Consider the following 12,328-nt stretch of genomic DNA (forward strand, 5'->3'; position numbering starts at 1 on the left):
ACCTCTTTCACATGCTACAAGCATGTACCTTAAAAATCTCATTGGATAGAATCTGTCTCCTGGTCTCATGAAGACAGCCTCTTATTCTACATTCCTTCTGTTACTCAAACGCTGTTAGGTCATGCCCTCTACCCATATGCAAAGGACAGCCATAAAGCTAGCCTCTGTCTCCAAGAAAAACCTGTTCTTGTGTTTTTCTCCCAGAGAGAGCTATGTCCTTAAGTTATGCAGCATTCTTTGGGATCATAAAACTTCCTTCTCCCAGTTAAAATGTTAAAACATTTAAAAGATTTTAACACAATATACAATGATTCTAACACAATAGAATTATGATCAAATACAAATACATGTGAATCTCTCATTATCATTTCTGTGTTCATTTAACTATATAGAAAAACACTTTGTAATTTAACTAATCACATTCATTTCTAACCCAAAAAAAACAAAGTTATAAATTGCATATTTCTGCTGTCACGTTGGCCCTCAGTGACAAGATACTAAAGATGTTATCTTGCTTGCCTGCATAATCACTAGCAAGCCTAAAACATTCCTTTGACCTACTGCAAAAATGCAGGCTTCAGCTGGTCACTTACACAGAAGCTCCATTTTGATTCTTCAAATCCTTGGTTCAGGCAACTTCCATGTTTCTTGATTAAATACAAATTTATACACATTCTGATCCGTCCCCACACTGTGAAGCTTAAGCTAGCTTTGTTTTTGGAAGGAAAGATATTTCATTACGTTTCCATGTGTGCTATTTCAAAGTCACATTATTATATATTTAAAGTTAAAATACAAAGCAATATATCTGAAAAAAATTGTTTTGGCTGTTTTCTGAATCTCCTAGAAAGAATGTCAACATCCCACCCACCCACCCCTTTTATGGAAATCAAATTCAGGAAAAGCATTTCTATTTTCTGGTAGTTTTCTCATAGTTGGTATTGTTGAAGAACATAATGGGAGATAGCAACCACAAATTGGAATGTTTTAAAAGAAAATTGGCCCAAATAGATGATTAAAATGTGATGGGCAATGATTTGTATTGTGTTCCTATGGATTTTAGATTTAAGATGGATTTTAGATTTAATGTTGATTTTTTAAAGCTGCTTTGAGACCCACTGATTGGGACAGAGGTAGGATATAAACATTTTAAATTGATAAAAGTCTTTTAAATTTTGTTTTCACTTTTGCTATTTGCCAAAAGTTACCACTGTTGCATCTGATGAAGTAAAGCTCTGTATAATCTCTGTAGTCTGGAGAGCAGTTGTAATTCCCAGAACTCTCCAGACCCTGTAGGTTGGCAACTTTGTCCTGGAGCCATAGAAGCATGTGAAATTCCAAATTTTGGCTTATTAAAGGCAACATATTGAAACTGCTGCTTAAGGAAATGCCTTGTATATTTTTCTTGGTAACCACTGACTATAGATTGAGCTAGGCTAAGGGTCTATGTGACAATGTTGGATTAGGACCTGGGAGATTTGGGTCCAAATACCCACTTGCCATAAAACTCCCAGGGAGGTGGCCTTAGACCAGTCATTCTCGACTAATCTGCCTCACATAACTGTTATGAGAATGAAATTCAGAAAGGTAGAAGAACTATGTATGCTATAATGAGTCCTTAGAGGAAAGGCCAGGTCAAAATGTAAACAAGTCAAGATGACCCACAAGTCATGAAATTTATATTCTGATCCAGAAGAAAACTTCTCTAGGAAAAGATGCTGAATACCAATGGTGTCTTAATTCCAATGTGACACCATCACATCAGAATATACTATAAGTAATGAGACTACAGTGCTGTATTTCAACATAACAGCATGTTTTATCAGGTTACGATCAATGTTAAATAATTTCTTCTTGCAAAGCCATAAAACAACTATTTGAGTCAGTAAAACCCTCAGGTGTTGACAAATGCCAGAGTAATGGTACAGGAAATGCCAGAGTAATGGTAGAGGATTTACCACTGCACTAAAAACTTGCAATACTCAACAGTAACTTGTTCTGCTTGTATCATTCTGCTCTTCTCCTATTAGCATTCACCTAATATATAAAAAAACAAGCAACCTAAGAATATATTCAGAGCAGGAACTCATTTGCACAGAGTTTACTGCAATTGCAGTTCTGCACAGAAGATGCACATTGGCAAATAAAGATGTTCACAGTGCTTCTAAAGACTGGATCTCCATTAACAAGGAAAAGACAAATGAAAATACCCCCTCCCCCAAAAAAGAGTTAGACACTTTGTTCCATAAAGAGAAAACCTGAAGAGAAAAAGGTTCATATTCATTTGAAGTAATACCTTGTAGATTTTTCTGCTTTGAGAAAATCATAAATGTTTAAATGGAGCCCCACGTATCTTGGATCCTGTCTGTTTTCAAATCTACAATATCCCACAGCTGTGACTTCTTTACCACTGGGCAACCTTGGACACTTTGACTAAACTACCTCGCAAGATGGGTGAGAGGATAAAACAGAGAAAGGAAGAGATACTCTGCTTTTCATCCGGTATTACCGTAAATGTATTTTAAAATATTTTCTTCTTGATCCAACATTTTTCAAAGTTAGGTGTTTTTGCTCATTATTTAAAAGTCTTCAAAGCAAACATTTGGGGGCAGGAAGATTTGTTTGTTCTCCCAAAACTGAAAGCTAAGTGTGGTGTAGTGGTTAAACATCTCACAGTCACAAAACCACTTTTGTGTTGGCTAATTTCAATCTGAACATAACTGCCTTTGAATACACTGAACATCTGCATCATGCAACTGCCAACCGCATTGTTACTGGTTCATCTTGTGGACAATAAATGAGCAGGCTTAGAAATGGGACTATCTTCCAGTGTAACCAAGCATGCACCCCAGATTTTGTCAGTGCTGTTGCAAAAGAATTCCAAACTCATTCTTTTTTCACAACACCATGTCAGAAGCAGCACAAGAGCTTAATTTGTATTTCAATGGCAGCTGGTACCTCTTGGCTGGTAAATAGGAGAAATCCTACTCTATTAATCTACAAAACAAAACAAATCCTGATAGGGCTTTTATATGCTGAGTTCAGATTCTGAAAACATGCAGTTAATGCACTTTCTGATCTATCTTAACATATCCCATATCACAATACAGGCTGAGAATTTAGAGCAACAGCAGCAGCCAGGAAAAGTGCCAACATCCAGGGACAGCAATACAAAATTTACCCTTCTTCTCTGCTCCTCACCAAAGTATAGTTGTAGCATCAGAAGTGCTCTTGCCCAGGTAGAAAAGTGCTACTCCTCAGAGTCCAAACAAAAACAGCAGCAGCAGCAGCCGTTAATGTAGGCTAGACCACAACAGCCACCTAGCCCCACACATCCACACTAGCTCACTGGCCAGTCTTTGAAGGTCTCTGCTGTCTCTCTCTGATTTACTAGGCCTGTCATTTTTTTTCTTACATTCTTTCGAGCTATTCCTCCTCCTCCAGAGATTTTTCACAGGTGAAAATCACCTCTGTCCATGAATAGGTCTTCCCTTCCCTCTGTAAGAAAACAAAAAGGTATATGGAATCTTTTTATGAAGAGACTTATCCCTCCTTGTTCCACAAAGACTAAGGATGAGGTTGCTACCTACTGGACTGGTGGAAAATAAGGAAGCTGGTAGCAGGGGCTGGAGGCTGCTGAGCTTAAGGAACCAAGATAACACAGTGGTCCATCTAGTCCAACATCCCACTTCACACTGTGACCAAATAATTGGACTGGAGAGTCAACAGACAGACACAGAGGTCCTACAATGTTGCCTAACATTGATATTCAGAGGCTTATGGTCTCTGAATGTAGAGATTTTCTTAAGTCACTGTGGTATGCTCCTCGCCTACTAGCATTTTCTGATTCTTGGACTTTGTAAAGATAAGAACACAAGAATGGAATCATAAAGGCAGAAATCTTCACCTAAAGTACAGCTTGTATGTTGAAGCCATGTAAGCATTAGATTATAGTCTGAAGCTGCCCCAATCAGAGTAGCTGGAGTAGGTCACTGTCACATAATAACTAATTTTTGCATGTGTAAAGCTTCCATACTAGGATTAAATTAAAGGCCTTCCTGTTAGAATTACCAGTGTTGGATATGAAAATAATTGGACATTTGTGCATGGGGATGTGTGAGGTATGGGAAGTTATTATACTTCAGGAGCCATACAACTTCCCTGTAAGCATGAAAACATTAACTGATTTAGGTGTGTTCAAGAGTAGATTCCATTTTATTCAATTGGCCTTACTCCCAAAACAGTGTTTGGATTGTGACCTTCATGATAGCTCTCTGGTCTACAAGTATGCACTATATTATGGTATTTTTAATCCTCATGAAACCATTGTTATGCTTTCACTCCTCAATTGCCTTTTCCTTATGTCCAGGGGCAGGGCTGCCTCCCAGTACACAGCAGTCTGTTCTACCCTCCCCCTTGTCACAAATATCCACTCAGGGATCCTAGAACAGTCCACAACCAACAACCCTGTCCCTGGACTTACTACAAGGATCAGGCCCCCATGCAGCCAGCAGCAAGAAGGAACAGCGTAGAAATGGCAGGAGAGCCTCACCAGCAGGAGCAAGCCTCAGCAGTGCCAAGAAATTGGATGGAGGCAGCACAGCTCTGATCAAGCTGCAATCAACAGCTGTCAGCATCCTTAGAGGGGGGGCTGGCACATCCCCAACCAGGCTGCAATCAAGGAGAAGGGCCAGGAAGGCAGAAGAGTCATTCTCAGACTGGCAGGACAAGACAGACAGCTCACCAGCCAGTAGGAGGTTGGAGCTGGGAGCTCCCTGGACGGAGGGAACCTTCTGAGAGGGATAAAAATGATGAAGGGCAAGAGTGGGGTGTTTGTGTGGTGCAGGGATTTAAGCTAGCAGGAGTGTTGTTAATTCCTGACACAAGAAAAAAGTTTATGAAGTGAAGCCAGAGTCATGCCCTGTTTGTTCCACAGCATGGTGTACTGGTTAAGAGCAGGTGGACTCTAATCTGGAGAAATGGGTTTGATTCCACATTCTTCCACATGAATTATGGACTCTTATCTGGTAAACAGTGAACCAGATTTTTTTTTCTATTCCCACATTCCTGTTGGATGACTTTGAGCTAATCACAGTTCATTCAGAATTCTCTCAGCCCCACCTACGTCACAAGGTGTCTGTTGTGGGGAGAGAAAGGGAAAGGAGTTTATAAGGTGCCTTGAGTCTCCTTACAGAAGAGAAAGGCAGGATATAAATCCAAACTCTTCTTATTCCTCTTCTCTTCGCTTCTCTTCTCTTCGCTTCACTTCGCTTCTCTTCTCTTGAAAGAGCTTTCCCACAGCACAGGAAGTCCAAAAAAGAAAAAAACCTTCAAAACTCCCCCATAGAAGATAAAGAAGATACACCACAAAAAAGTGACACATCTCCCACTCCGACTCCACTGGTGCATGGACGCTAGGCAGGTGATGGAAGCAGACAAAGGTAGGCTGCACCCCCTGGAATGCCCCCAGCCATGCCAGCGCAGCTTTTTGCACTGGCAGGCCTAGGGAGAAGTGGCGGCTTCTGGGTTGGGCACCTCAGAGCTGTCTGGCATCTGGCCGCTGGGATAGGTTGCCCCTCTGCTGGTGCATTTGCCCCTTGCACCAGTGGAATAGGGACCTGTGCTGGTGCAGGGTTTGCACCAGCTCTAGAGGCCCTCCGTCTGGATTGGACTACTTGAGTATTTTTCTTACTTCTCAATATCAATATTTTTTTAAAATGTAACAGAATGTTTTCAGTACTAGAATTTTTTAATCCAAAGTAACACTTTTCTTGCACTTCTGATTTAAAACCAGAATGTAGCAATATAATTCTTACTCATTATCTTTACTAAGATATTTCTTTCCAGGTCTGTTGTGTTATTTTTTGTTCAGGTCATATTGAAGCATCGAGGTAATTTCAGTTATTTTTTAATAGCCAGAATTGTTTCTTTCTTCTTTTGCCTGATAGTAACTTATTTAATAAGGATGGAGAATAAAATTAATCTCTGTAGAACTTCTTTTAATTTCTAATGCTGTAGCTAGTTTCTCTGTCTCAATATAATTACTTCTTCATTCTTCATGCACATTCCAAAGTAGTTTGCAATATTACTGAAGAGGAATAGTTTTCTTCCTCTTCAGAAAGAAAATTTTCTAATTTTCCGCTATTAGTTTCTTGAGATTTTGAAACCTAAAATCAATATTTGAACTCATCATTTGCACATGCCTTTACCTTTGAAGATTGGCAGGCATAAATTCTGCCCCCTGTTTAGTGCAGTCTAGTGCAGAAGCAGAATATGCTTCTGAGAATCTAATGACTTCAGCAAAAGATTTCAACTCCCTGGGTTTTTCAAAAGAAATGAAGAACATTTGTTTGAAATTCAGACTTTTCAGGCTCTAATCCTTTCCAAACTCATTGTAATGTTAGACATTTTAAAACATTATCTTTGCTATAATTGCCTGCAACTTCACCTGGAGATGTAAAGACGTTATTTAAGACCCGTAATGTGTCAGTGGAAGGAAACTGCTGCAGCATGGCTTTTTTCCACACCGTTTGGCAACATGCACTCCGAGGTCCATACGATAGTCGTCTGTGCTTTGGCTCCACATGCTACCAACTTTGCTTCCTCCTTACACAATCCAAATGATCTAGGAATTTTAAAGTCAGTAGTGCAAGCAGAAGCTCGCATACCTGAAAAGGTAACAATGAAAGGTGCTCTGTCTAGAAATGTCATCCTTTTAAAACAAGGGATACATATTACTCAAGAGGGTTCTGAAAAAGAAAAATGTGGCCATGCCAAGGTTTACAAAAGGTTATAGGAAGGCTACCAATTCAACTCTATCTTAAGCAGCTCTGTTGAGAAAATTTCTTAGGATTACTGCGATCACACGTTACTTTTTCAACCTATTCAATTTCTTCTTCCATTTCCACTATGTTCCTGCTCCCAGTGTTGCATACTGCCACTGTTGATGCTACCAGAGGTTGAGAGAAAGGTCACTTTCATTGCTCTTCAGAAGTAATCATCTGCATGCATCTTCCATCTCCTTTGCCATCACCATGCATTAACATGAAGGAGGTTGGGAAGAAGCTGTGATGGCCAGCAGTGTGATGAAAAAAGACAGGCAAATTCATGGAACATCACAGTGTCAACAGCTATTAAACAGGATCCTAGTTAATGCTTTAGTTGTTTAAAGCACTCTACCATCCATGAAGCTGAGCATGCATGGAAAGCACCATTAATGTCCAATGTTGTTAACAACTTGCTCAAGAATTTGGTCTAGCCATTGCTGAATAAAGATACATGACTGGGCAGACTATTGATGTGAATCACTCAAGCACTTGGTGTACATGAAATCCAATATCTTTTTAATAAATATTTAGCTTAAATATGACTTCACAGAATGTACCCAAATAGATGAGTTGCTGACTATCAGTTTATTTTTTCAAAGGATCTATAAATAAGTGATTGAGAGGTCATCTTCACCAGCAGACAATGATGTTTCCCCATAATTGCATTTGTTTTAGTCAACATAATCACAGCTGTGGCTTCTGATGCATGATAATTCATAAGGAACAGCAGTACATCTTAAGCAAAACTTAGTGGGAAAAAATCTTTCCCTGCCAGCTCTATGAAAAAGGAAGCTAGAATAAAGAAAAAGTGACCATTAAAAAGTAGATACTATGGATTAATTTAAACATGGAGCAGCAATCTGGAGAAAATTAGCCCTGCTTAACACCTATTGAAGCAAAGGACAGTTTAATTATAACTATTCAATTATTATTTAATTATTATTTTGATAATAATTGAGCATGATGAACATGGAGTCTTAACCAGGGAGCCCATTGACTATAATAAACTTAGAAAAATGTAACTGTGCTTTAAATAACTATATATCTCAGCTGCATGCAGTGTACTTTGTACCAAGGCAAGGATTTGGCCTTTATTTCAAGTACAAGACATACCTCTGGTCCAATATTCGCCTTGCCTGAATATTAGAAGTCCAGCAGGCGACATTATACTAAAGATGACATTTGTCAAATGCAGAAGCATATTGGGAGGGGGGAAATGGCTCCCAGGGACAAATCCTGCTCAGGCCCCCCCCCCCAACCCTGTGCCACCACACCCCCATGCTCGGGGCAGGGTGGGACTTGGGGATGGGGGTGACTTGGACAGGCAACACAGCAGCAGGCCAGCTCCTGGGCCATTCTGCTGCTGTGCCACCTGTCCAAGCTGCTTCCCCGCCTCCCTTCAGGCCACCCCCTGCAGAAGTCAGCCTGCAGGGAAGCGGGTGGGCAGGGCACCACAGTGGGCAGCCGAGGAGGCGGCCTGCCACCATGGTACTTGATCAAGATACCTCCACCTCCGAGCCTAGCCCTGGAGGGCCTAGGGAAGGAAGAAGGTAGCTTGGACAGGTGCCATGAACTGTTCATGGAGATGGGGTACGTGGTGCCGGCCTGAGTTGCCTTTACTCCAAGCCCCACCCCCGAGGGCCTGGGGAAGGAAGGAGGTGGCTCGGATGGGCACCACATACCGCCCACGGGGACAGGGGGTCTAATGACCCCTGGGTCGGCACAGGGGAGAAGGGGGAGTGATTTTGCACCCATCCCCTGCCAGTGCGCCCGGGGTCATTTGACACACTCCCCGTACCCCTGGATGGCACACCCCTGATCAAATGTTCAAACACATCATCCTCTTGAATATATAACCTTTTATATTTTACTTGAAGTAAAGAAAAAACTTGGGGCCAAATTATATATTTCATACTAGTACATGTAATTGTACCCCAGGGGGCTGCTTTTAACTTGAATACTATTTCAGGGCAAGATAATGGAGGCAGATCTAGCCTGGATAGAAAAGATGTGCAGACCCACTTATTCTATGTATTTTTCTATGAGACCCAATTGTAGCTTTGAAGAGGCATTTTTATATCATGGATCCTGCCTCAGCCACCCAAAGCAGCAAATTTGCATTGCAGCAAAGTGCAGAATAACCTAACCAAGCAGTAATTAGCTCTTTCCTTACCGTTTCTACTCTTTCAGTCCTTCCACCTATTAGGTTTCAAATATAAATCCTCAAGAGCAAACATGTCTTTGAAACCACAAAGACAATAGTTGGAAAGTGGCTGGGAAAGGCAATTTGAAACAAAAACATTGCTGTCAAGGAAAGGGTTAAATTCCCCATCTCCATTCTGATCTCAATCTCCACTCCCAAGCAGGGCTATTAGAATTTGAGATAAAGCAGTATGGTATAGTCTACTTTTGTCAGATCTTAAAAGCTAAATAGGGTGAGTACTTGGACAGAAAACTTTGCAGAGAAAGGCAATGGCAAACCACCTCTGCTTTTCACTTGCTTTGAAAGTCCCTTTCACTGTAAGTCAGTTGCAACTTGTATGTACTGGACTTCCACTACATGCATTTGTACGAATCGGACCCTAAGTGTTTGGTCAATGTATGTAACACACATTTTTAAAAAAACCCCATATTTCATGTATTATCTGCTGTAAAACGGTATAACTTGTTCCCCTGCTGCCACTAAAAAAGACTTTGGTTGCTTTAAAATTAAGGTTATCTTACTTTCAGGTGAGCACCCCTGTGACAGTAGAAGACTGGGAGTGGGGACAAGGTCAGGGAGGGTGCTCTTTCTCTGGCCTGTCCCTACCCCCAGTATCCTCCCAGCCACAGTGCTTAAGTTAAAAGCACTGCTTATTTCCTTAATTTAAAAGCAACCAGGGCCTTTTTTTTTCAGTGGCATGGGAAGGAATGTGGGCAACTTTCCCCTCACACTGCCTCTGAAACTCTTCTCCCTTCCTCTCTTCTCCTTTTCCCCCTTTCCCCCTTTCTCTGACTTTTCCTTTCTCTCTCTTCCCCCTTTCCCTCTCTTTCCCCCTTTCTCTCTCTCCTCCCCTTTCTTGCTCCCCCCCCCCCGCTTCTCTCTGGATTGAGGATACAATAGTGAGTAGTAGTGTGTGGGAACAAGATCTTGGGATATGGGTGGACACTAAGTTAAATATGGGCAGTCAGTGTGATGCAATGGCAAAAAATAATAATGCAATCTTGGGTGTATCAATGGGGGCATAACATCCAGGTTGCAAAAGTTTGGGGCACAGTTTGAGAGCTTGACCGAGTGCCATTTTCGGTAGATATGTCCTGATTACAATGCACTCTACTTGGGGCTACCCTTGAGGAATGCTCAGAGGCATCCCCGTGTGTAGAACATTGTGGCCGATTATGCTCAAGGAGTCTTTGTTTCAGGATATTTTTGGCATTATTTCCCACTGCCATGTTTGCAGTGGGGCAGGCATTACTCATCAACTGGTGTTTTCCTTGCGTCCATGATGGGCGATGTTTTGTGGGTTTCCTATCATGCATGCGTGCTTTAATTGTTAATATAATCTTTAATTTTTATCTTTAATCTTATCAATAGATTTATACATCAATCTATCAGTAAATCAATATATCAGTCTATTGACAGATTGATATGTCAACATAAAAAAGTGAACTATTAAAGAAAAATCTTGAATATGGCATCTGCAGACGTTGCCCAAATATTGATGGTATTTTATGGTAGGAAATGGGGACAAAGCAGTAATGGTGCTGTGCAAACTGCAAAACCGCAACAGCACAATGTGAACTGCCATTTGCTAAGCTTCTCAGGTTCACAATCATCTGTCTCTCGATGTGCTGTAAACCCAAGTGTAGTGATGCACTGCTGACCCAGCAGCACCGTGGTAGAACGTTGGGACGCCAATGGACCTACGGCCTTGCTGGTCGCACCGCACTCTACCTTCTCATCCCTCTATGCGAGTCAATACGGGTCATCAAGGAACTGTTTCCGCTTCAGTCAATGGGCTTAGGGACAATGGTCTTGCCCCCAGGTGAGGATTAATAGGCTCAGACGCTTTACGCTCCTCTCAAGACGTATTGTGATGAGATCATGCATCACATGATGATCTCCAGGTCTCCCGGTCTCCCGCTCATCTCCCCTAACACCTGCACCTCTCCCTTTACACGCCCACAATGAAACCCTAATAAAAGGTGCGAGAGACCAGCACAGGGCAGAGTTGTCAGGATCACGAAAACCCGCGCTTCCTGTTGCTGACGCTCTCCGCCAGATGAAACCTCCTCCGCGTCTCGCCTATTCCTTAGCGACGACCCTGCGGGGTTGACTACACCCAAGTGTCAAGACCAACACCATCCTGAGCAGATATGTCTTTTTGTGTGCATTGACCTGAACAGACTTCAAACAGTATTAGCATTTCTTTGGATGGCACTATGAGACATTCAAGTAGCAAATCTCATTTCAAAACTGCCAAACATCACTCTTTACTTTGCCTTTTAAAATTGAAGGCAAAGGCAGATCAATGGTGGGACTGTTGCTGTGGGAAAGTCCATTGTACAGTTATATAAGGAAACAGATTGACACATCATGCAGATCAACTCATCAAATACATCTGAGCAATTGGCTACCTGCTCATAAGTAGCATGATGTGAGCTGGTTAATGTTTGAATACAGATATTATAGAGCTGCTTTATTTACTTATATTCTTCCTTTCTACTAGTACGCTTAAGACAGCCAACCAAATGAAAGTGAATTGCATTTAATCTAAGGAACATAGAAAGCTCCTTGCTCTGCTGCTAGTCTTTGAAGAAGAAGAGTTTGGATTTATATCCCCCCTTTCTCTCCTGCAGGAAACTCAAAGGGGCTTACAATCTCCTTGCCCTTCCCCCCTCACAACAAACACTCTGTGAGGTAGGTGGGGCTGAGAGAGCTCCGAGAAGCTGTGACTAGCCCAAGGTCACCCAGCTGGCATGTGTGGGAGTGTACAGGCTAATCTGAATTCCCCAGATAAGCCTCCACAGCTCAGGTGGCAGAGCTGGGAATCAAACCCGGTTCCTCCAGATTAGATACACGAGCTCTTAACCTCCTACGCCACTGCTGCTCCTTTGGTGAGTCATGTTGCAATAGAATGAGTGACAAATGAAGGTACTCCATGGTTACCTCCAAATGTTCTGGCGACTGATGTGTCAACTGTAGCAATAAGAAAATTAGAGGCAGTCCTTGGTTGTTCTGTGGCTACTAATTGTGTGACAACTGTTAGATCCCATTCTGATTCTTACTTCATTTTTGATGACTAAAATCAAAGTACACTCTTTCAAGCATTAGCAGAAGAAAATGTAGAAAGCTCTATAGAATTTCTCTCTCCCATTCAAAGAGGGTTTCTTGTAAATTTTCTAACATCATCACCTGAAATTCTCATGATGAATAATTCAGAACTTTTGAGTGTGAAATGAGGACATTTAGAGCAGACAGAGAAGCTGAGTCATACTGCGCATATAGTTGTTTGTCACAT

Source organism: Sphaerodactylus townsendi, linkage group LG04 (genome assembly GCF_021028975.2).
Source record: "Sphaerodactylus townsendi isolate TG3544 linkage group LG04, MPM_Stown_v2.3, whole genome shotgun sequence".
Classification (NCBI taxonomy): Eukaryota; Metazoa; Chordata; class Lepidosauria; order Squamata; family Sphaerodactylidae; genus Sphaerodactylus; species Sphaerodactylus townsendi.